The following is a 27,479-nucleotide window of genomic DNA, read 5'->3' as shown; positions in this document are numbered from 1 at the left end:
TAAACGTGCAGCTCCATCTAAGTTGATACTTGGGAGTGTGCCTTACACTATGAGCATTCCAGAATCATTTATAAGTTACAGACTTTAGCGAGTAGTGAAAAATAAAATGGTGTTAAGCATTTGTTGAAAACTTGATCTAGAAAATTATAGGTTTTGTTGAAAACTTTTATTTAAAAAAATAATAAGACTTTGGCACCTCAGCCACAAGCCTTCCAGGGAGAGAGGCGCTAGACACTTATTAAGTTTTAAATAACGTTTTCCATAAAGCCTGACATCATTTTATTTTATTATTGTATTAGTAGTAGCTTCAGAGTTTTTAGGCTAAGCATTCAGAAGTATATGTGAACTGCACAATAAATGAGTATGAGAGTGTATGATGGGAATTAGTGAGAGAAGTGAATGGATGAGTGAGTGTGCAAGGTGATTGAGGGAGCCAGTGGGGAGAATGAGTGAGTGACTAAAATAAGTAAGGGAAGGAGCAATTGGATGAGTGAGTGATGAGGAGAAGTGAGTTTGAAAGAGTTATGGGCAAGCTTTTTTTCTGTTGAGAAGGATTATTGAGTTATGAAACTGAACAGATTTGAAATTTTGAAATACTGTTTTATGGCACAAACCCTTCCAGAAATATATGCTGCATTTAAAGGAAATAAATATAATGTGAAAAGCTGTCAAACATCATAGGTTCATAGGTAGGTACTAGGCTATTGGCCCAAGGGCCTAAGTAAGCCTAGCCAACAAGGTTCCCTGGCTTACGCCACCCAAGAAAGTTAATTTCCTGTGCCTCTGTCGAGCAGAGCCACAGAAGTGATCCCCGGGGTGTATTTCCTATTTCCCATCCACTCATCAAGATTTTTCTTGAAGAGTGCTAATGAGGAACTTTGCTTGACATAGATGGGTAGCTTGTTCCAGAGTATGGGAAGTCTCTGGGACAGGAATCTATCCCTCCAGCGTGTCCTGTTTATTGTGGTGAAAAGGTTTAGGTCCCTAGAGCATGTAGCTTGGAGGGATTGGGATTTCTTTAGGTGTCACATGTCCAACAACTCTGGGTTTGACATAGCTTTATATGTTAAGCGATATGTTATGGAGTAACGCTGGGGTTTTTTGAGACCATCGGTGTAGGGTATCTGTTTGAGGCCAGTAATCCTCTTTGTGAGGTACTTATGTGACTTTTTCAGCTGCTGCAGATGTCTTCTGAGGTCCATACCAAAGAGTCATTGTACTCTATAATGGGTCTAATGAATGTCGAGTAAAGAGGAACAATGACCTCTTTTTTTCTGGATGAGAACCCTTTTGTAATGAGGTGTGCCACATCGAAGGATTTCCTGACTACTGTGTCAATGTGATTATCAAAGGAGGGACTACTATCCACGTGGGTCCCAAGGTCTCTTATCACACATTCAGCATTAAGTAGGTTGCCGCCAATGTAATAGTTCATGGGTACAGAGTTTTTACCAAAGGAGATGAAAATGCACTTTTTGGCATTGAGTTTGAGGTCATGGCTCTGACACCAGGCATCTGTCTCAGTGATGCCCTTCTGTAGGATGTCCACATCATTTGGGGAATCGACTATGGCTCCTAGTTTACAGTCATCTGTGAACTTCATTAGCCAAAGGCCTTCTGTGTTAGCCTGTACTTCAGAGAAGTAGATACCATACAGGAGAAGTCCCAGGACTGAACCTTGTGGTACTCCACTTGTCACTGGTTTGAAGTCAGATTTGGAGTCTGCAACTTTTACAGTGTGGGTTCTGTCAGTGAGCCATTTGGCAACCCATCTTGTGATGTAGAGATTTATACCTAGTTTAGTGAGTTTAGCTATAATTCCAGAATGGGGGATGGTGTTGAAAGCTTTGGTTAGGTCAAGATAGGCTGTGTGAACCAGCTAACCCACGTCTATGGTTTTGGTGACGCCTACAAAGAAATTGATCAGGTTCAGGAGGCATGATCTGCCTTTCACAAACCTGAACTGGGTGGTGTCCAGAGTTTGGAGGTTAACAATGTCTTTGTTTATGAGTTCCATGATGATACGTTCCATGGCCTTACAGACCATGCTCGTCAGGCTAATAGGGCAATAGTTCCTGGGATCAGTGGTGGCTCCCCCTTTGTGGAGTGGGATAACTGTTGCTGTGCACCATTCAGTGGGCACAAAGCCTGATGTGAGGCTAAGATTGAACATGGTGCTTAGGTGGGGAGCCAGTTCATTCTGAAGTTCATGTAAAACGCAGCCTGGAATGTTGTCCAGTCCCATGGATGCTGTGTTTTTGGCTTTAGAGAGTGCAGCTTTTACCTGTGTAGTTGTGATTACAGGGACTCTGCATTCTTCCTGTATAGATATGGGCTCTTTAGGGGTTGAGAGGGGGGTAAAGTTAGCACTGAACCTATCTGCCAGGATGTTGGCAATATCAGTTGGTTCTGTAATTTTCGTGCCATTGTGCTGTAACTCAGTGCAGATCTGGGTGTTGCCATTGAGATTCTTGACATAGCTATAGAATGCTTTGTGGTTGTCCCTAGAATCAGTGGTGATTTTGTTTTCATAGCTTGCTTTGGAGGATCTTATAAGGGGTCTCAGCTTCTTACTGAGGCTGCCCAGGGAGCTCCTCCACTCATGGGATTTTACGCTCTTTTGCAACAGTTCCTTCCATCTGTTGTAGAGTTTGTTTGTCATCCGAAGAAAGATACCTAAAAACATTATATACTTACCACTGCTTAAATGGGTTAGAAATGGAAATGTCAAACAGATCAAATTGTTATCTCTGAGTTACCAAACTCGTGGCCATAGTCTGGTCTGAGTATGTGTACTACTACTTAGTTTTTAACAATACTTTCTGACGAAGTCTTACATCTGTGTGATGGAGAAGGGAGTCATAATGCAATTATTCTGTGCAAACAGGAGGCCCTACCATACTGTGAAACTCTCTATAACTGGTATTCTTTGTTTTGTACCTTATACAGTATTATTGTGGATTCTTTGTGGGGTTTTTTTTTTTTTTATGCTGTAATGATAGCATGACAAAAAGGAGCCCATGAAGTCCAGTCCAGATGACCAAATTTAAATAAATAATTGAATGGAAAAATAATTAAGTCAATATGCTAATAAATTAGACAAGTTGGAACTTGATCCCAAGGCGGTATTATAAATTAAAGCAGCTGCCTAAATTGCAGGATAGAGGTGGTTGATATGGAAGATGCAATGTAAGAGATGTCAAGGAACTTGATCATTTAGAAGAATATTTTCTTAAGTACCTGTTCATACAAAATGTAAGATAATGTGCTTGTATCTCACAACCATAAAGTGAGATGATATTCTGGGATAACCTAGTAAGAACAACAGTATATATGGACTATCTGCATTTGTTGTGTCTCTTGATATGCATGTATACACACACACACACACACACACACACACACACACACACACACACACACACACACACTTTACATGTTCTTCTGCTGCATCATTCTTTTTTTAGAGATCAGACTGATAAACTGCATATGGAGGCAGAGAGCCTGTGAGTGTGTGTGTGTGTGTGTGTGTGTGTGTGTGTGTGTGTGTGTGTGTGTGTGTGTGTGTGTGTGTGTACAGATTTTTCCCAAAATATCCAGATTTTTGCATCACATTATTGGTCTGTTTTTCATAAAATTGTGATTTTCTGGCAAATTAGTGGCAAATCATTAAAGATTTAAGGTAGGAAATAATGACAGACATTTATGTTTCAGATTTCACACCCTTCAGAAAATGTATACTAATGCAAGACCTACAATTTTATTAACTTTCTAAGTTTGTAAGAGCAATATTTAAACATTTTCCTTATTTTTGGGCCTTTGTCCCACTTTTATTTATGACTTTGTCCAGATTTCTTGCTCTGAGGTTGAGAGTATGACAAATGTGTCAGGGACCATCACCGTCAGCCAGAGACATTTCAAATTATGACGTACTTGTACCCTACTCCCCCATTGTAGTGACTTTGGATGTGTCCAAGGAAGGCAAGGAGCAATTATGCAGTATAAGTGTACAGATAGAGTATCCCCCCATCCAAGGTAGACACAAGCACAGTGGCTTTTCATCTGTCCTTGATTTTGCAGAATGTTTTGGTTTTCTGTCATATTTTTATACTGTTGACTTATGCTTCTTATTATTCAGAAAATGCATGTTATTGTTGGCTGCATGTTACTTGTTACTTTTATAAAGGTGAATATAAATTATAATTAGAACTGCAGTGCAAGGAGAAGTGGTTTGATTCGAGTGCTGCTTGTTTTTTTTATACTTCATTTTGACTGGCATTCCAGTAATGTATTTAAAAAGTAATTTATTTTTTCATGCCTCACAACCTTTTTGTTTCCATCTAGATATTAAGTAAGCTGTCATGTAGCCAATGCATTGAAATATTATTTTTTTTCCACTTCATTTTGTCTTGACTGGACTCTCATAATGACGGTTTGGCACCCAGGGCAGCACATTTAATTAGAGTCTCAGTTTTTGTGGTTTTGAGTATAGCTCCATCACTTTTGTAGTTGACACACCCCTTCCAATTGGCCCCACCCATCCAGCTGTCTCCTGCAGCCCCCTTTGATTTGAAGTCACCAGCTGCCACTGTTTGAACTTTGAATGTGTAAATCATCTGTGCCTTTGGCATAAATTTCATTTGATAAACTATGGGAGCACTACTATCCAATAAATTCATAGCTAGCTCTCTTGCATGCATAACACTTGTCAAGTAATCTGCTTACAACCACATGAGCATTTGCAACGTGTGTTCCTGAAGTTTCTTGTGACTAGTTCTTGTTTTATATGTGTATAAATGTGGAGATCATTGTTATATAAACACTTTTTGAACAGTGATGTCCAGATACTCAGAGAATTCTAAAATGAAAAGGAAAAACAAACAAAAAAAGCAGTACAGAATACGTTAAGGCTATTTATAATAGCTGTTAACAGATGTATAGGTTTATTGCTGTTAATTACTATTATTGGTATGTAACTGATAGGTGGGAATAAGTATACAGAGATTGCTGAGATATATATATATATATATATATATATATATATATATATATATATATATATATATATATATAGGTCTACCTGAAAACACCAGCACGCCAAAACACTGACACCACAAAACCGACAGTTCAAAAGCTCGAAACTTCACATGCCCAACAAACCACAATCCCAACAATCAACAAAAGAAAACAAATACCTTTTCCAAAAAACACACACAACAGAAGCACATCAAAAACCTTACAAACCTACACTAAACCTTACATACACAACTATCTATCCACTAACCTTAACACAAACCCTAAACCTGAGGTCCATCACTATCGCACACTCACCTAACACGTGTCCTAACCCTAACTCACTTAACCCGCCCATAACCCTAAAGTCTGTCACTATTGCACACTTATCTTACCCGCACCCTAACCCTAACTCACTTAACCCGGCCCTAACCATAAAGTACGTCACTATCACACACTTACCTTAACATGTCGGTGTTCTCAGCGTTGGGCTTTTCAACTGTCGGCCATCTCCGTTGTCGATCTTCCGGTGTGTCGGTATTCTCGTCATCAGCATTTTCAGCTTTCGGCATTATCATGTAGACCCATATATATATATATATATATATATATATATATATATATATATAGAGAGAGAGAGAGAGAGAGAGAGATTTGTACAGCCTTACCTGAATGAGTTTTTTTTGTTACTGTCATTAATGTTTTATTGTTGATATATAATCTTTGTTTGCTTTAAATATTTAATTAAAAATGTATCTACAAAAGTTATGATCAGGTCTTACCAACCATAACCTTTTATTAGGTTTTTGCAAAATCAAAATAGATGCCAAGATTCACTTCTTGAGGTGAATTCCTTGACATTCATGTCTCAAACACATAACAGTGTTATGAATGGAGACCCAATCATACCCCTCTATGTATTACAAAGAAGACAAGTTAACTGATCATTTTTCTGATGGAAATATATGTTGCATTATATAAAAAGGCAATGTTTTATGAGCATGTTACGTCTGTACAAAGTTACACATATTCCATACAGTTCTGAATTTAAAGAATGACAGCAAAATGTTTTAATTTAGAATGGCCACAAATCATAGCACACACTGCAATGTTTTGTTATGGTGGGGGTGATGGTACGCAAGTATGCCTCTAAATAAATGCGAAGCCTACTGTTAAAGCATTGCGATAGTGCCACACATGGTGCAGCATGAACAGAAGTGACAGTAGCTGTCATCATTGTTTATCTGTGCCATATCTTAAACAGTGCTCTCAGAGTGAACGTTTGCATAGTCAGCTATTGTTCCAATCAGCTGTTAGACATTTGCTAAGGTGCATCTTTTAACCTGAATCCAAGAAGTCTAAACCTGTGTTTTTGCATTTTGTAGCATAGCTGGGCCCAACTATTAAACAGCAGTAAAAGGTTGTTACTACAACAGACAAAACAAAAAGACCAGGAAAAATGGTTTTAAAATTAGACTTGTACAAGGATTATGTTTATTTTGTCTGATTTTATGTCCGCATAGTTTATTCTGATTGAGATAGTTGTACACTACAGTACATTAAAGTGACATTTGAAAAAGTTCATTGGTATTTATAAGAAAAGAACGTCAATATCCTCATATTAGTGCTTTAGAAGTGGGGCCAACCTCCGTTATAAAACTCCAAAAACATGGCATTGCATTTGTTAATATACTTTCTTTCAGGCAGCTTGATTGCTTCCCCAATTGGCACTAGCAGTGTCCAGATGTTGCTGTCCTCATTGAACAGCCTGGAGTGCGGCACTTTGGAAATCATAATGTATTCTGCAGCTCCCTGTGCTTGTCACATCAGTGTATCATTTGGCTCATCACAGTACATCAACTGTTCTCAACCACAGCCTGTAATTTTAGTAGTTTACCTTACGGATTCAAGTTTTCTGAGGTCATGAAGTTTGAAACCTTTAAAAGAACAGAAGCTGCAGTTCTAAAAAGTTGTTCTAACTCCACAGTAAATTGCTGGATGTTTCTTCTGTTTCAGTTTTTTTTTCTTTTATTTCCCTATATTACTACTACCTCATACTATAATAAAACAAACTTTTTCTGTGATAGTTTTCTTTATTCACCAGACCATTTTCCTTTAAATTTTTGGACTTTCCTATCAAGTCTGAAAACCAGATTATCAGAGGGGGCATGTTTCCTACGGAATATGACATAAAGCAGTACAATGTGTTAAAACAAAATGGAACATAAATGGGGTTGAAAGTAAAAGAATAAAGTCAGTGTTAAATTTTAGGCTGATGGAATGTGTCTTGTAGTCTGGAAGAAGTCTATGACTTCACAAAGAAATGATAAGCTTTAATGTTTTCTTAAATTTGTGAAATAAAATCAAGTTTTTATTTCTGTGAACTATAAAATCATACAGTTTTAATAATTTAGGTATAACGGCTGTTTCTCTAATTAGATGAAAAAATATTGAGTTGCTATTGACAAAACTGATTACAATCAATTAGTCTATAGAGGACTCGGTTTGTGAATTTACACCAACCCAGTATATGAGTTGCATTATTAATCAAGGAATACAAAAAAAGGTATTATGTTATACAATGTAATTTGTAAGTCAGGTTTTGCTTAAAGAAACAAACTCTACAGATTAAATATCATTCTTTCAGTAGTATTCAGAAAATAATTTTAATAGTATTAATTTCAATAGTTATCTGTAGACATTTATCAGGAATTTGTCCAGCCACACATTCCTGTATATTTAGTGTCTCATGTACATGAGAATGGCAAAGAGCATAACAATGACCAGAGCAAAACACTTTGATGGCAAATGTATAGAAACTTTTTAAAGAAAGATCACACACACACACACACACACACACACACACACACACACACACACACACACACACACACACACACATAAATATATATATATATATATACATACACACACACACACACACACACACACACACACACACACACACACACACACACACAAATAAATATATATATATACATACACACACACACACTGGGTCCACTGAAATTCTTCAGCCCTATTTACTGCTGACTGACATTTGTTTAGCCAATGAAATATAGTTGACACAGATGGTCGACAGGTATGTGAATCACACAATTCTTTTGGCAGGGAAAATGCCCTTTCCCTGAGATTGTGCAATTGCAGAGTTAGTGTATATAATTAGATGGTATGGGGGATGCAGGGCAGCACAAAGAATGTTTTATTATATGTTTTTAATTGAATTTTTGCATGTGCTGAGATTGTTGCTCAGTGTTTGTATTGTAGCATGTCAACATTTGCAAAGTTAACATTTGTGGTCAAATTTGTAAATGCTGGTATTTAGGCATTTTATTTAATTTCAGTGCACCCATATATATATTTCAGTGTACCTAAATCATTAAATCTGAACTAAAGTTGTTGTTGGTCTTTCGGCTTTTCCCAGTTAGGGGTCGCCACAGTGGAACTCCGGTCTGCTAATGATTGACAGTAGATTTTTATGGTGCCAAGTTGCCAGCTCGACGCCCAACCTTCAACGGAGGCATGTCCATTTACACATGTCTTTCGGAACAAAACTAACCATCACAAAACTTCAAAATAAGCATATAAAAAATAAAACAGTGTTTTTTTTATTAATTTGAAGGGGGAAGCCCCCTTGCACCCCTAAAACCCATCTTAATTATATATTCTAACTCAGAGTTTGCTCAAGAGTGGAGAAAATGGCAAACTGCATTGACTACTGGATGGCATCTCACTCATGCTGTGCTAATATCAGTATAAGTGAATTTAATGGAAGAGTCACCTTCCCTCCTAATACAAAACATTGAACAAATTCATTGCTTTTAGAAATAAACATTGATGTTATGTTAAACACACAAAATTCAGCCATGTGATTTTAGACCAAAAAAAGAGAACACTCTCTCTCTCTCCCCATATATATATATATATATATATATATATATATATATATATATATATTTGGATGTATGACTATACATCAAATATTCTCAACATTGACACACAAAAGATCAATGCAATAATGTGAAAAATGCCCATTTCAACTACAAATGTGCATCAAAACAGTTTTGGTGCATGCAAACTTTAATTAAAAAAAAAAAAACATTGTTTTTTTGTAGGAGGCAAGCCCCCTGCACTATCACAGGATAAGGGCATATTCCCTCACCCTGGGAACTGTGTGATGTCAGATGCCTGCTGACCAGCTAAACAGGCAATCATAAAGATTTGACTAAACAGCTGTTGACCAGACACATACACTCCACCATTAGGAGACAACCCATAAACGCACTTAATACTTTTCACTTGATATATAATTGCTCTACATATTTATTGCCCACGCACTTTAACAGTCTTCTGGGTACTCTACATTATCTGTCTTTTTTGTCAGCCATGTTCCTCTTTTGCTCCTCTTGAACAATAACTGGCATGTATTATCCCCATAGATAACATTTGCTCAAATGTAATTTACTCCTTTTTTTCCTGTTTGTCTTTAATATTGTCCAGTATGTCTGGCAGTGTTGATTTACTCATTAATTTCTATATTTTTTCTGACAACATCAGTAAACTCAAAAAATATTCCTGTACCTAGGCACCTCTGGATATGATCTCCAACTTAAATAATTCATTTTCTTATTTAAGACCACTTGTTCGCCCATTAGATATTCCAAGACATCCATTAATGTATTTTTAGAATCAGTACTCTTGGTATATATACTCTCATAAAAAATTGACCTAGTTGGCTTTCTGTTCCCCAGCACATCTACAACCTCTATCTTAACTTGAAGGAAATTTATCTGAAGACGTCTTGGGGTATAAAAATTCCTAAGCAACAATTTCTGGAAAATACTCTAAGTCTTCTGAAATTATGCTTTTTTTTTTTTTGCCTGTTTAGGTGTCCTAAAAAATCCTTCCAATTACTATTTTGTAAATTGTCTGCCACTTCCCCTTCGCAGTTTCTTATCTCCCAATTCTGATTTTTATACCTGCTGATTATTTCATACCTTTTACTACAGCTGTCATTGCATTCTGTAGGTCTCTCTGATTGTCTTTATGTTGTTTACCCTATTGTCATTCTTTAGTAACAGAGGCACTCTCACTATCTACCCCGATCTGTTGTGTATTGATTTCTCACTCTGTTAACTTTCCATCCTGGTTTATTTGTTCAAACTATCTGGGTTCATTTTCTAATATTAACACATCTTGTTTATCTTCCCTTTCTTTAAATATAAGCTATCCATTTTTCTATCTTTTAATTGTATAGCCGTTAAAATATTTTTTGCCACTTTGTAAGTGTTAAGATGCATGTAGTTATTCACATTCTTAGTAAATGTTTATGGACAGAAGGATATTCATTCCTTGCCAAGGTAATTCCACCCAGAATGAATATCACTTTTTTCCGATGTGTTACAATTGACCAGAAGCCTGCAAAAGTGCATTAGTGTGTGTGTCTTACTTTACTAAGAACCCTGTGTTATGGAATGCCAGATTTTCTGTTTTTCTTTTTTTCTCTTAGTGGCAAAAGTAAGAAAATAAAGCACTTTCACAAGAAAATGCTGATTTGAATAGGTGATACTTTTTCTTATTCCAGTAATATCAAGAGAACTGGTACTCAACTCTAAAAACTAATTAATTCTGTCCCTGGCTAAGCTAACATACAAACATGCTTTTGGATGAGAATAAATAAAGATATGACTACCAAGCTAGCAATACTATTTAATCAACATTTGTCATCTGATAAGTCGCCTAAGAGATGGAATTTGGCTAATATGGTGCCTATACACAACAGGGTAGCCTTTGATAAGATCAGCAATTATAAACCAATTAACCCAACATCACTCATTAGAAAATTTTATTTAGGAATAATTATGGAAAATTATACTGCTGGCCCTATAATGAGATATTTCCTCAACATAAGTTCATAGGTGGCCACTAGGTTATTGACCCAAAGGTTTTTCTTAGCCTAGCCATGTGCACCCAATATAATACTAGAGAAACCCAATGTAAAGGATTTTGCCTAAACTTGAGATCTTAGTTAGCAATGACCGCCCATATCTAGGAGGGTCATAGGTGAAATCCCTGGCAAGAATTTATGGTTTCACATCCAGCCGTCCAGGCTATGCTTAAATAGGGTCATAGAGGGGCTTTGTTTGGTGTGAGTGGAGGAGGAGTGGCACCCTCTGAGAGACGTACCTTTTCTCTCCAGCCAATCCTGTTTATTTTGCAGACCAGGTTATTGTCCCTGGAGTGGGTGACACTTGTCCCATTTGACTTGTGGATGTGCAGCATTTCCATTAGGTTTGGAACCAAAATTGCTCTGCAGGCCAGCCACAAGTCTCCTCAAAGTAGTCTGTACACTCCTGACTACAGTGACAATGAATTAGCCCTGAATGGGTGCTTGTTATGTTGTTGGCAGCAGCTAGAAAACCTTTTCCATTTGCTAATATGTGATTTTCTAGTAGCAGGCCTTCTTGCCTCCATCAGTACCTGCTGCACATCCTCAGGAAACAGGTGCCTAAAAGGTAATAAGACCCTGTCATCCAGGCTGTCATTGAAGATAATTGATGTTGGGGTGTATCAAATACACCTGATCTTGTGTGAGTAGATCTCTTCCATGCGGAAGCTTGTGGCAATTGCCTCTGGCCATCTCCAAAAGAAAGGATAACCATGGTTGCCTGGGCCAGAAGGGAGTCACCACAATGATCTTGGGGGATTAGTGTTAAATTTTCAGAGGTACCGTTGATATTAGCAGAAATGGTAGAAAGGCATACGGGAACATTCTTGCATGGAGCCTGGAACAGAGTTTTGTTAGTTGATTGTTCAGAGAGGAATCAAAGAGGTCTACTTGAGAAACTCCCTACAGATGGATCAAATCTTGTAAACCACCAGATCCAGTTTTAATTTTTGATGGTCTGCCCTCGTCCTGCTCAGTTTGTCTGTCCCACAATTTTGCTCTGACAGAATGTAGGATGCCTGTAAAGTAAGATCGTGCTGTGAAAATATATCCCAAGCCAACATGGCTAGTCTGGAAAGGGGAGTACAAGCTGGTTCTCCTTGCTTGCTGATGTACCCCATCACTGTGGTATTGTAACTACTTGAAGAGGTCCCAGGAACCAGAAATGTTTCATAGAAGTGACTGCCTTGATAAGGACAAGATCTCCTAGTTATCTTTGTGCTTAAGACTGTCTTTGGTGTCTTTCATCCCCTTCACTTTCATCTCTCCTAAAACTGCTCCCTACAAAAAGTCTGAATCATCTCCAGTGACTGACTGCTTTGGAACAGAGATGGAGAAGAGGAGACCTCAATTTCATAATATCTGTTGGCTCCATCAAGTAATTTCTCTTCAGACAAACCCCAGTACTGGGATCTGAAAAGATAAATGGTGTTGATGCTGGGAACAAAGTGATTTCAGATGCCATTGCATATTTCTCATGTGAAGTCATGCCAAGGGTATCATGAGAATCATCAATGCCAAGAGACCCAAAATTCTGAGGTATTCCCTCACGGTGACTGAAGACTGAGTGGAAAAACTTAGAAATAGATCTATATAAAGGTCTATTTTTCCTGTGGAAAAAAAGCTAATTGAACTGAAGTGTCTAGTTGACATCCTAAGAACACAATCCTGTGTGAGGGAGTCAAGAAAGACTTTTGAATGTTATCTTGGAATCTCGGCTTGTGCAAGAGATCTCTCATCTAAGAGAGCGATTACTGACATTTTGAAAAAGACTCTGCAAAGAAAATCAAGTATTTGAAAAATATGGATATGCTGTAGCCTGCAATGAGCTATACCTGGAACTAGACACTTTGTGAACACTCTGGGTGCAGTGGATAGTCCAAAGGGTAACGCAGAGAATGGATAATGCGATCCGGACACACAAAACCTTAAGAAATGTTTGAAGTCTGGAGGAAAATGAATGTGACAGTCTTGGCAGGAAACTTAAAAGAGGTAGAAGAGGCAACAGGTTGTGAAGTGAAATCATTTTTAATTTGGGCAATATCATAAACAAGTTTAGGAAAGAAAGATCCAGGACTGATCTCCAAGAGTTTTCTTTCTTTGGGGCTAGGATCATCCTTGAAGAAAACACGTTTTTCACCTGGGAAGGAGGAACTGGTTCTATTTCTCCTTGGGACAGCTTGAGATGAAGAACAGGTAGACATAATATAATCTGATCTGCAGGATAAGGAATGCCCCCCCCCCCTGCAAAGAATGAATTTTCTCCTACTGCCATCTGTAACCCTAATGTATGATTTTCAGTATCCGTTTGACTGAAACAATCTGTTGCCAAAAATAAATTGAGATTCAGTCTTTCCTGGAAGAGAAAGAGTGCTATGGTCTGAGGGGCTCACAAGGTCTTTTGAATAGTTATTCTGACTTGTTGAAGTGTCCTTGTTTTTGGGAGGTTTTAGACTTCCTTTGTGGAACCTCCTTTAGAACGTCTTAAATGTCTGTTTACCTGAGTTCTGTTGAGACTGTTTATTCTGTTTTTTTTTTTTTTTTTGCTGAAACTGGTTAAGGAGAGAAATAAATCCCTTGGACATTTTGGGAAAGGAGGACTGAAAAAATATAGAGATTTCCTGGATCAGCTTGCTCCTTTCATCACACTTTTTGATCACCCCTGCAGTAAAAGGGGAGAAACACTTAATCTCTATCCAAGGGAGAATTTAAATTCTCATTTCTCTTATCATCTGGAAGATTCTGAGATTATAGCCAAGCAAACCTCCTTAAAACCAGTGGCCATAGCCCTGGAAGAAGTATCAACAGAGTCATAAGCACATTGCAAACATTGAATAGTGACCTGTGCAATGGAAAAAAGTAAGTTATTTAAAGTAGCTTTTTCTTCACAAGAAGAAACTGTAAATAATGCATTCTTCATACTTTCACAATATGTCAAAATAAACTTTAAGTTATGAGCCTGACAATTTAAAATTATAAAATTCAAAGTTGCAGAAATATATAACTTTTCCCATATCTATCAATAATTCTCCTATCCTTATTGCAAAGAGTAGAACTCAAATTATCTAAGGCAATAGCTGCTGGGTCAGGTTTGGGAATAGTCTATACATATTTGAAAGACTGAGGAACTTTATACATCCTATCTGGCTTTTTAGGGACAGCTGGCTGACTATCAAGAAAACTGCAGGCAGTAAGACACAAATAGTCTAAAGCAGACAGAATGGGAAGAATGGGTGTAGGTTCTGGAAAATCCTTCTGTAAGAACTCATAGTATTTTTTGAGGGACTGAGAAACCTTGGTGTTCTCCTGTTTAAAACTATGGGACATTGTAGCAACATTCTCAAAGAAAGCGAAAGGCCTACAGGGAGAATCAGAGAATCAGCTTTCCTCTGAGTCTGAATGGGAAATCTGAGGGCAAAATATTGAATCCACTCCTGTATCATCCTGTTCAGATTCAGTATCATGAATCTCTTCAGGAAAGGAGGCATCCCTCTTTCTTTTTCTGGAAACTACTCTACAGGATTGATCTCTCCAAAGAACAACAAGAGTGGTTCTCCCTTGCCCTGAGATGGGACCCCAACAGCCACATAGGATGTGGCTAGCTCCCAGTCCATAGTTGCTGTAGATGTTACACCAGAGGGATCCAGAATAAAAGAGTGGTGTGAGGTACAACAAATGGCAAGAAAAGAGTCACCCACCTGTGACTGAGGCAAATTGCTAGCCTTTTTCTTTTTGTTGCTAGAAGATGGACTGACCATGTGATTTGCAATCTGTTCCATGGGCAAGCCAAAAATCATGCCTCAGTTTGAAGGAAACAAATAACAGTACCAATAAAACTACCAGTCCACAGATGTTACTTTGTTTTTAAAGAAAAAATACAGTAGAAAGTATTTCCAAACATTATGGCAGTCCTGCAACCTTAAAATAACCTTAATTTTCTCTATAGAATATAGCTTTTTGGTTCTATAACACTACATTTCAACTGACAGAAACAAGTGCTCTGTTTAAAAGTGCATTACAGTCTCAAGACTATCATTTAAACCAAAACACTCCTAGCTGTAAAATAACCTTCCATAATATGAAAGTAATAAACCATCAGGTAACACTAATAAAATGCATTTTCCCCCAAATGGAACTTATCTGCCTAGCTAAGGAAAGCACAAGCCGACTGTCGATCCTCCCAAGGCTCAAAGGAGCATACTCCTCACCAGCAGTAAAGCACTGAAGGGCTTCACTCCCAACCTTATTTTTTTAGTCAGCTCAGCTCAAGTTGTTTCATGGACTGGGTGTGTGGATGGTGACCTGAAGCTTTGGAAGCTGGCAAGCTATTAAATCCTTGACAGGATATAACCCCATATAACTAAGGCTACTGACACTGTAATCAATACAAAAGAAAATCACTCCAATCGCTGTACTTTTCTATTTTTAGGCAGTTCCTCACAAATCAAAATATTGTTGGAGTGCCTATCAAAAGTTTATTGATATCTTGTCTCCTAGTTTTCAGATTTATATTGGGTTGCCATCTACTTCTAGAGGTGATGCAGTTGACTGTTGATGTATCACTTTTTTTTTTATCCTTATCTATCTTCAGTGCTTTGTGTCTTGCCACTTCATCAGCTGTTTCTGACATATTCAAGTCCTGCTTTCCCAGGTCCTCAGCCCTGTACAGTTTCTCCATACAATCGCTTGAAAGTCTCTAACATTGCCTCAGGGACCCTAATCATTTGCCTTGTCTTAGAGTCTTTGATTTGAGCTACTTATTATCCTGCTTTCTACTGCCTAAGTCTTTAAGCTAAAAGATTCGGCACTTTTGGGTCCCTGTCAACATGCTTTTTTACTCCGTTATATTGTCTAAATATTCATTATATTGAGTTAAGAGGTTTTTTTTCTGAGTTCTGACTTCATATTATCCCAGTCAGGGGTAAATTCCTTCTGATTTGCAATTGGTCTCTTACTTAGGACATTTTTTTCTTTTTCAGTAAACAGGAAGGAAAATGCCAGTGTCTTTATTTTCTCTCCTTGCATTCTCATCCTATTCATTATAAGGACATTATCTGGCATAATTTTTGGTGAGTTTCCAAATTTTCATGCATAAGTGCTCCCATGATATGCAGTTTCTATATATAATCTTTACTGCATATTGCAGAATAATGGGTGTAATCCTTCTCAGCTGCTATTAATTGTGAAACATCTTTCAAGTGCAATATTATTTTCACGTATGTCTTATAGAATACATAATTACATTCCAAAACTATCCAATTTCACATCCATTACCACCTCACTAGTACAAATCTTTCTTCATTATCTTTTGCTTTGTCTTATCTCATTAATGGCATACCTTTTCCTATCAAGTTTGGGCTTACCATAATAAAATAAATGAACAATTGAAATGATAAAAGCAAAACCAACGAAACAAGCACAAAACCACGGAAACCTTGCTCCAGCAAGAAATGCGTAACCAAGATGGAAATGTTCTTAACGCAATTTATTAGTATCCACAAGCGTTTTCACCACTAACTCTGCAGTGGCTTCATCAGAGAAAACAATTACACGAAATGCACTTGCATACACTTTTTTTTTAAAACAAAAAGGAAAGGAAGTGATGTAATAAGCAACAACCTGTGTTAAATCTCGGACTTACTAATCTAAATAAAAATAATAAAAATACACTCTATCATCAAAGTCATATATAAAAATGAATGCATTAAAAAATGTATTAAAAAATGTACATTTTTTAATGCATTCATTTTTATATATGACTTTGATGATAGAGTGTATTTTTATTGTTACAATACACTTTTTACATTTCATATATTGTACCTAGGCTAGTTTTTTAACTATTTTTAACTATTTTGCATAAGTTTAATAGTTTATAAGTTATGTATTTTATTTTATTGTTTCCACCTTTTTTGTACAAGTGGATTAATTAATATAATCATGCGGTAGTAGATTAGTAAGTCCGAGATTTAACACAGGTTGTTGCGTTATTACATCACTTCCTTTCCTTTTTGTTTAAAAAAAAAAAAAAAAAGTGTATGCAAGTGCATTTCGTGTAATTGTTTTCTCTGATGAAGCCACTGCAGAGTTAGTGGCGAAAACGCTTGTGGATACTAATAAATTGCGTTAAGAACATTTCCATCTTGGTTACGCATTTCTTGCTGGAGCAAGGTTTCCGTTGTTTTGTGCTTGTTTCGATAATAAAATAAATGTTAAAGTCTATGATTAACTAAATCCTTTATTGGCATGCTCATGTATATAATTTTCTATTATAAAACCCCTACTTGCAACCTCCATTGCTCTATATATACAAGTACGTTCTTTTTTTGTTTGTTTTGTTTTATTTTGTTTGTGAACATGTGTGTGTGTGTGTGTGTGTGTGTGTGTGTGTGTGTGTGTGTGTGTGTGTGTGTGTGTGCACCTGAAGCTATTAGCATTCCATGTCAATATTTTTAGTATACCCATACTCTTTTTGCCAATAAGTTCTGTCTTGCCTGTTATTAACAATACCATTTGCATTTTACACATAATGTGCCATTTCAGTCAGTAGCTCCTGTCTAGTAGCACCAGTCCATTTGCTTAATTCTGTGTGAAATTAATGCAATAATTTCCCTTGAGCTTTTCAAGAATGGCAAACAATTTCACTTTCTTTCTTCCTGTTTTGTCTTCCAGCTGAACACATTTCTACTTTATATCTTTTTGGAAAACTTGGCACTCTGGCATTCTCTTATTCCATTCTCTGACTTCTGCACTTTCATCACGTCATCATTTGTTAATGCATCCTCAGTGGCTTCCAGTGTACCATTGATTCTGAGTACCTCAGCATGCACTTGGTTTATTTTTCTACCAAAGTACAGGAGCTCAATTGTGGTCTGATGCCTACCAAATGAACCCATTGATCTTCACAGCTATAACTTATTTTTCTTTGTTTTAGACTAATGTTTATCTTATTTTATCTTTTGGAATTATTTGATTTTCTATTAGACTTCTATACGACATCCAGTGTAATTGTCAGTCAGATTTTTTTTCCCAAAAATAGTTGCAATAACTGCATTCTTAACTGATTTTTCATTTGCTGTGCTGGTAAAGAAAATTAAAACTTGTTAATCAAGCAGGCCACATACCAGAACTTCAGATTTTGCCTTTTGATATAATATAAATGAAACAATAGTTGGGAAATATAAAACTGATTGATTGTATACTTTTCCATTTAAGCATTTCACTAGTCTGAAGCTTAAGCTTCAGAAATATAGATACTTTGTAATAGCTGAAGGGACATTTGAAATTAAGAGGGCCATACCTTCAATCCATAGAACAGTGAGACTAGAAGTGCAAACTGAGAAATGTACAGATGCATGCATACCTAGAAGACTCTTTTCTTCAAGGTACAGTGATCAAAAATGCCTCGGGGTTAGGTTTCACTGAACATCTGTTCATTGAGGTTGATACAGCAAAGCCTGACTCGGTGAAACTCACAGATAACCTTTAACATGGGCATGCAGAAGGACAAGGCCATATCTCACTTTGCTCTTTGTATTAATCAATATATGTGTGTGCATGCATGAGTGTGTGCATGAATGCATGTGTGTGTATATGTATGTATGAATGTGAGTGTATGTTATGTGTATAGTCAGTCCCCTGGACATACAATTTAGTTGTAGTGCAGTTTCATTACAGTGTCACAATACTGTCTCAAGGTCATCTCCAAAAAACAAAACCATGTCATGCTTAATATTTCAATACGATTATGTCTTCTTCCTTTTTTTCTTTTTTTTGTTGCATTGAACACCACAAGAAAATACATCAGAGTAAAATCCCTCTCCCTCTCAGAGGTCATCATCCCTGCATTTTTGTACTTGGCATTTAGTATTTTTCTGTGACAACTGCTTACATGTGTTAATACTTTATGGTCATGAGACTGTGTACAGTTCCTAACCCTGTTTTCAGACTCTTGGAGTTGTATCTTTAGTAACTTGAAATTCCGTACCACTTTGTAGTGTTAAATCTGGCCATTAAATTAATAAGTGTAATAAGCAGTTATGGTTTTCTTTTTGTGATTTGTAGTACCATAAAATGCATTTAGTAATTAATTGCAGTCATATATTCTTGGACATTGAGCACACATTTATGTGAGTGCAAACAGTTGCATTTCTTATACATACAAAGTTAAGTTGAACTTAAAAATACTTTCTAGCTTACACTAACGTAAATTTATTTTAAGTGTATGTAGAATTGCATGACATCCACGTCATAGCACTGTAAAGTGTGTATTTGTGTTAAAAAAGATTATGCAATATATGATCTTTTGACATATGTTATATACTAAGCCTTTGTGCTAACAGGACAAAACTCTTCAAAACAACTTCCTGTATCTTTGTCACAGTGTAACTTAAGATATAAAATATAAGAGTAATACTGGGCTTAGCAAGAGCAAGGGTCATCATAAACTTGCTGCATTTTTATGGCAGCCATAGTCCATATCCCTTGTCCACTGACTCCATGCATAATGGCCACAACACTTCCATCACAAACATGCTCTTTCTTTTACCATCACTGGGGAATAACCTAGTTGCAGCATGGTTATCATCTAGACCGCTCTCAGGCATTTTCAGTTTTCAGGCTCTAATTCCTCACATTGTTGTTGACAGGCTTACTCATGAGTATGATGCCCTTATCTGCATTACCCTAATAGTGTACAATTTCCTGTACATGGTCCATGAACACTACCATGTCTAGACAGCCTTGAGAATATCAAATATAAATGTCCTTGCCATTGCAGGGCATCTCCCCTAACCCAAAGGATAGCTAAGCTAGTGTCTGCTGCTCACTGCAATGTCCCTGTCAACTTTTTCAGTAACCTGTTGACTAACCAGGCCCAGCTCATCCAGGTCACACTCAGACCTGTATCTATCTGAGACATAGAACAAGACCTTCCTCTTCAGGTTGTGACTCTACCCATCATTAATCTCTATACCGTCTTCTTATTTTTTATTACTTCACCAACTGATCTTGATAGACTTAAAAAAGTAGTTGTAAATGTTAGTGGTTTATTGATATCTACATAAATTTGATGAAAATATGGTGTCAACTGAAGCCCAATTAAAGGATAAGCAAATTTATCTAGTCCTAGTGACAAATACTATATAGGAAGAATTTTCTTACAATCTATTAAAAGATGTCCTTTTTCATTACTGCGAACTGTTATGGATAAATTAGTTGTCCATATCTTTATCACTCACACGCACACAAACACACACACACACACACACACACACACACACACACACACACACACAGACACACATAAATATATATGTGTGTGTGTTCGTGTGTGTAGATATATACATATATATATATATATATATATATATATATATATATATATAGGAGTACTTTTATTAATTTGAAAAAAAGATGGTCGAAAGGTGTGTGAGACCGACAGTCCATGTAGCTGGGGAATATTTCCCTTGCCCAAGGATTGCATGATGCCTGAGTTAGTATAAATTAGTAGGTGAGGGCGTGCAGGGCTTGCAAAAAACAGCAGCTCTGTTATATCAGTAGTTGTCTTTTGCATAGTCCACAGTTGTGCCCCAGAGTATGCAAATGAGGGTGTTTATCTTTTTTTTTTTTTTCTTTTAATTTCAGTCTTTGGCAGTTGATGTTTTTAGTGTCAATCAACTTAAAATCCATGAGCACGCGTGCACACACACAAACACACACACAAACATACACATACACAGACACACACACACACACATATATATATAATATATATATATATATATATATATATATATATATATATATATATGTATATACATACATTCATATGGAAACACTCCATTTAATTGAGCACTTGTAATCTTGAACGTATTTAACATACGTATTTAACACAGACAGATGTGATCAAAACTCATTTAACTGTTGTTTCTGGTGTTAAGTCCGTACAAGACTGTGCACAGTGGGAGTCAGGGAAATCGCTTCCCCACTGTAGAGTGATCTTGAAGATGGTACATAATTAGCTGGGGTTGGGGGGTGCTGCCCCCTACATGGACTGTTTTTTTTTTTTCTCTATTTTGGCTTTTGATCTTTTGGAATTGACTGTTAGCCATTCGAGGTTGATGTGTGTATGCATGTAGACTCACACAAATGCACTAATGCATGAATGTGTGTATATCTGTCATTTGTGTTTGTGTGTGTGTGTGTGTGTGTGTGTGTGTGTGTGTGTGTATGTGTCGTATCTTTCTCAGCAGAGAGAGATGTGTGTTCGTGTGTGTGTGTGTGTGTGTGTGTGTGTGTGTGTGTGTGTGTGTGTGTGTGTGTGTATATATATATATATATATATATATATATATATATATATACATATATACACATGGTTCCCTTGTAGAAGGTCGACTTTAAAGAAAATCGAACTTCATATGATTGAAAAGTCGAAGCTTTGCATGGAGATAATGGTACAGTGGGGCTTGAGGAATTTACCCTTTTCCCTACTGTAGGGCATTCTCGAAGTCGGTATATATACTATACAGTAGGTGTGCAAAGGGGCTTGCAGCCACCTGCAAAAACATAGATTTTTGTTATTTTGTGGCATTCAACTTCTTTGTAAAGTCGATCATATGTTCAACATTCTGATCTTCTGACATTGATCCATATATAGATAGACAGAGCCAACACACAGGAACTGTGAAACAAATATTTACTGCAGCTAAACAGGCATGAAGATTCATCCATTTTTCTAAACGCTTTCTCAGTATCTGAATGAACCATCATTCCATGCTTCCTATATACATTTGCTTAGTCATGAGATCAAAATAAAATAGTTATAAACATTTATAAAAATGCATAACATAAAAGTGTTTACTTTATAAACGAGTAGGAGGGGGAAGGGGAAAGACAACAAGAACAATGGATTTCAATATTTATCACCCAGAAGTCCAAAACCTATATAATTAATAGATATTGAGATAAATGTGCCCCCTCACTATCAATTTCACAAACATTTTTTTTTTAATTCTTAATATCATTCATTTAAACGAGGTTAGAGAAAGGCTTCAGTGTTCACCAGTCAAATCCTTGTTTTTTTTAACTCCAGTATTAATCTCAAATTTCCTACACCTTCCACATCAGTGACTCTTTCAATCCCTGTAAATGTAAAATAGACTCTGATGTTTCCTAACATATTCACACAAGGCAGTTCACTGCATGTGTGCTGATTCTTTGAGCATATTCAGTGTTAGTCCAGTACAGAATGATCCACAAAAATACTGTGAAATCCTATAAATATTCATTTGAATTTCAAACAACTTAGAGCAATTTTGATAAAGAAAATGTATGCCCACCATTAATTTATTGAAATATGAACAAGTACCACTTCTGAAACTAAATCTGACCTCATTCCACCATTTTGAAAAAAATATTATATTTTTTAATTTTATTAACTCCAGAGTTATGAATTATTTTTCACACTCTAGCTTAATTTATATGCTTGGGGAATAATACTGCTTAAATTGGTTTGCTATATGGTGTGAGACAATGTTTATTGATGGGTTAATAGGTGTATACTAAGCTAACAACCACTTGGGCCCTTATAAGCCTAGCCATGCAACACAAATGTGTTCAATAACTTCGATTTATACAGGGGTTGATTTAGTGATTGTCTCTGTCCATCAGAGGCATAGGCACCAGACCCTGATTACTGTCCATTAGTCCAAGTTGCTATTAAACAGGGAAAGGGAGGAACTCTGCTTCAAATGGACGAGTCTGTTCCACAGAAAGGGAATTCTGTGAGAAACAGATCTGTCTCTCCAACATGTCCTGTTTATGTGGCAAACAAAATTTAGGTCTTTTAATCTAGTATTTCTGATGTTTTTTGTCTTCTGGATGTGCAAGAGGTTCATCAAAATAGGGTCCAGAGTTGCCAGGCACAGATCACCTCTCAGAAGTCTTTATGATAACAAGTAAAGAGACAGGGCTTTGAGGTGATCAGCGTAGGACATTGTTTTTACTCCCTGGTTTCTTTTTGTAAGGAATATTTGTGGATGTTCCAGTTCCTGTATGTGTTTGGTTAGGTATATACCTAAAGAGCATTATACTCTATGATTGGACTGATGAAGGCCAAGGACAGTGGCATAATGAGCTCTGTGGACATAGATGCCATCTCCATGCTTATAAGTTGACCAGCATAGAAGTGTTTCTTACTAAATTGGACACGTGTTGGTAAAGGCTAGGTTACTGTCTGCATGAGTTACTAGTTCATAATACTGGAAATAAAAAAAAAATATGGGATGACTGTGGTTTCTTTCAAAGCTGATGGAGAAATGCAGAGTTTCAAAGACATACCCAATATATGAAAAATTATTGGTCCCAGGACATACAGACAAGACATAGATCCAGACCATAGCCTTTTTGGCACCATTACTAAGACCATATATAGGAACTCATCAAAATCAGGAATATTAGAAGCCATACTTGATTAAAAGGATTGCAGGGTATGGTAAATTCAATAGCAGCAACCTTCTAGGAGAAGAAGTTAAGAACAGATTCACACATAAAAGCATACAAGTCTCTTCTAATGGTTTAGCAGGCTGGGCTGCAGAAACCTTTGACCACAAAAAAAGGGTATGGATAACAGATTAGATTCCATAGATAACTGTCTCAATAAATAATCCTCCTTTTATTAGTGAGATCTGCAAGATAGGTGATGCAATGCTCACCAACTGAAGCTTGCTATTCCATAGACTGGCTTCATGCTACCAAAGCTCCTACCTGAACTCTTCTTAAGAAGAAGGCAGAGACAATGATCAAGCCATAGTACACACCCTTTAGTGGAAACTGTACAAGTATGACTTGAGGCATAAGAATCTAGGTTTAGCATTACAGATCTAATATAGTCTCCTACTAAATCATTCAGTGATTTAGCACCATCCTCCAGGATGAACTGAGGAAAACATAGATGGAAAAAGCTCTGGAGTAATATGTCCCATTCACTGGATCATGCTCAGTACATAAAACCAGTAGGTGGTTCTAACTTTTTAAGTTGTAGTCCAAAACAAACTAGGAAATCAGTTCCATCACCAAATCCCTTGTCTTCATATGCAATTAAGTCCAAGGTATGACCCAGTCTCTAATGACAGATGGGGTATTTTAAGGCCCTTACATCTGCAACTCAAACAGCTGTATTCTTGAGCAAGAGCACTGACTCATCCTTAACCCAATGGTTAAAGTCACCTTGCCCTAAAGCATGATCATGAACAGCAACAGAGTCAAGGAGGAATCTGTAATCCCCTTAAGAAAGATCCTTGTACAACTAGGTGGTTATTAGACAAAGAAGAAACTGATATTTTACTCCAGAAACCTTGTTTTTTTCAAAGGAGTCAGTGGTCCTAGTAGTAATCTGTGCCAAATGTTGTCCATTGCTAGCACAAGCAGCCACTGCATCTCTTAAACCTCCTAGGATAATGCAATACTATATCCTAAATAAGGGGCACAATTTTGTCATCCAGTCAGGGATCACTAATAAATTCAAGGTCAACATTCTGTAGCAGATGTGAGTTTCCCTGTTGTCTGTGAGCTGTAATACACAGTAGATTGATGTCTAACTTATAAGTGTAATGAATTTGCCTATTATCACATTTGTTTTTGTGAAACACCTGAAAAATTAAAAGAATAATAAATGGTTATTGAATCACTGCATTGCTTTGAAACTGTTTTAATCCATAAAAGTTTATGTTAAATTAAATGAACACCATTGGCTTTTTGCAGTATGATAACTTTTTGACAAATACATTTTGGAATAAAGCATCTTGAGATTTTTTTTCCATATCAGGAAAAGACCATAAGCTAGTGATTTCTTAATATTGTGACTACTACTTGCCAGTAAGCAGCCATTATCTTCGATGTTGTAATTTCAAGCATCCATCAAAATTGCATTTAAAGCAGGCAGTTATTGTAGGGAATGCAATTGCTAAATTAAATAAGCAAATGTTATAGATAAGATGTTAAAGTGAATGTCCTAAAATGCTACCCGACATGCACTCATCAGTGTATAAATATAAATTTAGGTTTACAATAGTATGTGCTTAACATTGCTGGTACTCAGTATTAAGCAAAGTATCTGGGGGATAATAATTCATGCATAGTCACACCGTCATTGCCAAATTCCTTCCGAAAATGTGAAATACAATGTTATGTGAATTCATTATTTGGGCCAAATAAGAAGAAAGAGCATGCTATTTTGTATGCAATGAGACCCTGACATGACTATCCTCAGGTTCCTTATTCAAATGCCAGTACTTGTAATTCCAAGTACTGAGAGGGAAAAAAAGATCAAAAATCCAGTAAAAGAGGCAGTCTCACACACTTCTCTTTCTCCCCTCTGCACCACCCGATGTGAATGCCATATCTCAGAGAATACGAAGTATTCAGGGAAATGGTTGTAATTTTAAGTCAGTTTTTTGACCATTCAATATCTGTGTTTCAGGACTCCTTGTGGTAGGTTCCGACATTTCAAATGGTAACACTTTTTTCACACTGTGTCCATAGACTGTAAACAGTTGTTAATGGTAAACACCTGCCTTTATTATAATGTCAGTTGAGTGCAGTTTTGAGTTTAAAAAAAAAGATATGCTGTTTGATAATGTATCTAAGAGCCTTCTGAACAACCATGCACTGTCACTGCATAATACTTTCCTATATATCAACTTACTTCAAACACAAACACCGAAGCAAACTTTTTATAAGAGAATTCTCAGAAAAATTTCTGGGGCGTGACAATGAGTTCTCTGAAATTTCACTGGAACTATTATTAAACTCTCAGACTCACATTTTATTTATGTGCCCTATGATATATTCAGTAATGTTCTATGTTTAGGTTTATCATCATCTCCTTCCAGCTTATCCCAGTTAGGGGTCACCACAGCGGAACAATGGTCTGTGGAATGATTGGCAGTGGAGTTTTACACTGTCGAGTTGCAAGCCCAGTGCCCAACCTTCCACAGAAGGCACACACACACACACACACACACACACACACACACACACACACACACACACACACACACACACACACACACACACACACACACACACACACACACACACACAGACATACCTAAGGCCAACTTAGAGTGCCTAATTCACCTACAGCATGTTTTTGGGATGTGGGGGGAAACAGGAGCACCTGGAGGAAACCCATGTGACCACGGAGAGGACATGCAGACTCCGCATGAAAGGCACCCCAGCCAGAAATTGAACCAGAGAGCCCCTTACTGTGAGGGGCAGCGATAACCATTGCACCACCTCTATGTTTAGGTTTATACTTGTCAATATGTCACAAACTGAGACCTGCACTGGTATGACATTTTGAAATTCTGTTCCAAAAAAAAAAAAAAAATCCGATCTTGAAAAATAAACAATCCTGCACTGCAAACATGCTCTAATGTAATAATTTATTCATGTTGAAGGGCCTTAATTCATTTATAAGCTTGTCAAGACTGCATGTTTTTGCCTTTTTTTACTCGACTTTAAACAGAACTATAGATATTAAGTGCTCACAAGTAGTTGCTATGTTATTATTGTTTGCGTGTGAAGAGCTGCACTACATAATCGTAGAGAATCAGAGGATGTTAACAGTTTGGATTGCAGATGTCTTACTGCATCATAATGTAAAGCTATACAGATAAAATATTGCTAGTACTCTTACATTATGTGTTTTTGGGTGTTTGAAAGGGAAGATGAGGAAATGGCTGGCACATCAATTGAAGAACAATCCATAATTTTGATGAATTACATTTAACAATGAGTGAATGATAAATGGCTGTTGTGAAGATGGCCTGAATTCTTCTCCGCAATTAACTGCTAGGCCAGTGTTGCTTGTTGCTATCAATGAAAGAGAACCATCACAAGTCAGCTATTGTTTAAACTACTCCTCTGAGATTACTGGAAGAGATATTCTAGCTTTACAGTTACTGGAAGCAGAATGAACCTTGCTGTTCTAGGGGTTTGGAGATGCATACCTTAATTTGGTTTGCATTGATAATATTCAAATAAAAATATGATTTGCCAATATTCTGTTGTTTCTTTTATATAATATAGTGGAAGGACAGACATTGTATAAAAGCTAGCACTGAGTATAGTTAATTTTATTTTTAATCACTCTAATTCCAGTCCACTCAGTGCACATTTCAAGAAGCTTTCATGGCCTTTATCGTAATAAACAGCAGCACCATTCCAATTACACAGTGTCATAATCTTTACCTCAGCACTTCTGAAATGGCTTCATTATTATGTGTCCAAAATGAACACAGGGGGTTCATTTCTGCAGCTCCATCTCTAATCTGCTCCTGGAGTCCTTCAAAGATTGCTTTCAAACTCATAATGATTTCATCTTTCCTGTATTATTCTCAGTCTCTTTCTGTTGCCTCTAGTTAAGATCATTAACTTGACAGTATCTGTGCTTTGCTGATGACACCAGAATTTGCTGTTTAATTAATCACTCTGT

This window comes from Protopterus annectens, chromosome 9.part0 (assembly GCF_019279795.1).
Source record: "Protopterus annectens isolate FY-2018-M chromosome 9.part0, PAN1.0, whole genome shotgun sequence".
NCBI classification, from domain to species: Eukaryota; Metazoa; Chordata; order Ceratodontiformes; family Protopteridae; genus Protopterus; species Protopterus annectens.
This window is presented reverse-complemented; position numbering follows the sequence as displayed.